This window comes from Neolamprologus brichardi, unplaced genomic scaffold, assembly GCF_056152115.1.
Source record: "Neolamprologus brichardi isolate AB-2024 unplaced genomic scaffold, ASM5615211v1 NODE_ptg000117l+_length_31751_cov_1, whole genome shotgun sequence".
NCBI classification, from domain to species: domain Eukaryota; kingdom Metazoa; phylum Chordata; class Actinopteri; order Cichliformes; family Cichlidae; genus Neolamprologus; species Neolamprologus brichardi.
This window is the reverse complement of record NW_028270090.1, coordinates 2,501-5,000: the sequence shown is the minus strand read 5'-3', so window position 1 is coordinate 5,000 and position 2,500 is coordinate 2,501.

The window sequence follows — 2,500 nt, the reverse complement described above, 5'->3', positions numbered from 1 at the left end:
GCCTCCTGTCTCCTTTACGGTCGAAAAAGATGTGCTGCTGGAGCACTGGCCCTGCTGATGTGCTCTCTCCATTTGGCCGAGGCAGTGAGTCGGCCTCCTCTCTCCCTTACGGTCGAAAAAGATGTGCTGCTGGAGCACTGGCCCTGCTGAAATTCCCTCTCCATTTGGCCGAGGCAGTGAGTCGGCCTCCTGTCTCCTTTACGGTCGAAAAAGATGTGCTGCTGGAGCACTGGCCCTGCTGATGTGCTCTCTCCATTTGGCCGAGGCAGTGAGTCGGCCTCCTCTCTCCTTTACGGTCGAAAAAGATGTGCTGCTGGTGAACTGGCCATTGCAGCTACTCACATTGAGCATGGCCCTTGCCCTCCAGCGGGCCCCAGGGACCACCCCTCCCCCCCCCTCCCCCCCGGCTCTAGTCCCCCATTAGATTTCCTTTCCTGTACTTACCCTGTACCACATGTCTAGCATGGCCCTTGACCTCCAGCAGGCCCCGCGGACCCACATACTCCCCTGCTCTACTCCCCCACTAGCTTCTTCTCCTGCAGTTACCCTCCACGACATATCTAGCATGGCCCTTGACCTCCAGCAGGCCCCGCGGACCCACATACTCCCCTGCTCTACTCCCCCACTAGCTTCTTCTCCTGCAGTTACCCTCCACGACATATCTAGCATGGCCCTTGACCTCCAGCAGGCCCCGCGGACCCACATACTCCCCTGCTCTACTCCCCCACTAGCTTCTTCTCCTGCAGTTACCCTCCACGACATATCTAGCATGGCCCTTGACCTCCAGCAGGCCCCGCGGACCCACATACTCCCCTGCTCTACTCCCCCACTAGCTTCTTCTCCTGCAGTTACCCTCCACGACATATCTAGCATGGCCCTTGACCTCCAGCAGGCCCCGCGGACCCACACTTAAGCCCCCCCCCCACTAACAAAGCAAAACACCACTGGCAAAATCCTCGTGCCCCTGGTACTCCAGAAAGTAAATTGAAACGTGCCCCTGGTACACTGCGCAGAAAAAGTTTGCCACACACGCACTCCTGGTGCCTATGGTACGACAACTTTTCTCCGTGCCCCTGGTACACTGAGCAGAAACACTAAGCCACACACACACACACTCCCCTCGTGCCTATGGTACGACAGCTTTTCTCCGTGCCCCTGGTACACTGAGCAGAACAACTTTGCCACACACACAGTCTTCGTGCCTATGGTACGACAGCTTTTCTCCGTGCCCCTGGTACACTGAGCAGAAACACTTTGCCACATACACACACACTCCTGGTGCCTATGGTACGACAGCTTTTCTCCGTGCCCCTGGTACACTGAGCAAAACAACTTTGCCACACACACACACACACACACACACGCACACACACACACACACACACACACACACACACTCCTGGAGCCTATGGTACGACAACTTTTCTCCGTGCCCCTGGTACACTGCGCAGAAACACTTTGCCACATACACACACTCTCCTGGTGCCTATGGTACGACAACTTTTCTCCGTGCCCCTGGTACACTGCGCAGAAACACTTTGCCACACACACACACACACACACACACACACACACACACACACACACACTCTCCTGGTGCCTATGGTACGACAACTTTTCTCCGTGCCCCTGGTACACTGCGCAGAAACACTTTGCCACATACACACACACTCTCCTGGTGCCTATGGTACGACAACTTTTCTCCGTGCCCCTGGTACACTGAGCAGAAACACTTTGCCCCACACACATACACACTCCTGGTGCCTATGGTACGACAACTCTTGTTCGTGCCCCTGGTACACTGACCAGAAACACTTTGCCACCTCCGCTGTACGCACCCTCCTCCCTAGCTAATTTGCAATCTCCCCCACCTCCAGGGGGACCACCATGACAACTCCCTGACTCCCTTACGGCTGAACAAGATGCATGCTTCTCCACTGGCCCTGCTGAAATTCCCTCTCCATTTGGCCGAGGCAGTGAGTCGGCCTCCTTTCTCCTTTACGGTCGAAAAAGATGTGCTGCTGGTGCACTGGACATGCTGAAACTCCCTCTCCATTTGGCCGAGGCGGTGAGTCGGCCTCCTGTCTCCCTTACGGTCGAAAAAGATGTGCTGCTGGTGCACTGGCCCTGCTGAACTACTCACATCGAGCATGGACCTTGCCCTCCAGCAGGCCCCAGGGACCTACATCACACCTTGCTCTTGTCTCCCTTACAGCTGAAAAAGATCCATGCTTGTGCACTGGCCCTGCCTAAATTCCCTCTCCATTTGGCCGAGGCAGTGAGTCGGCCTCCTGTCTCCTTTATGGTCGAAAAAGATGTGCTCCTGGCGCACTGGCCCTGCTGCTACTCACATCGAACATGGACCTGGACCTCAAGAAGGCCCCGGCGACCCGAATGCTCCCCTGCTCTTGTCCCCCAGTACCTTTCCTTCTCCTGCAGTTACCCTTCCACCGCATATCCAGCATGGCTCTTGACCTCCTGCGGGCCCCGGGGACCCACA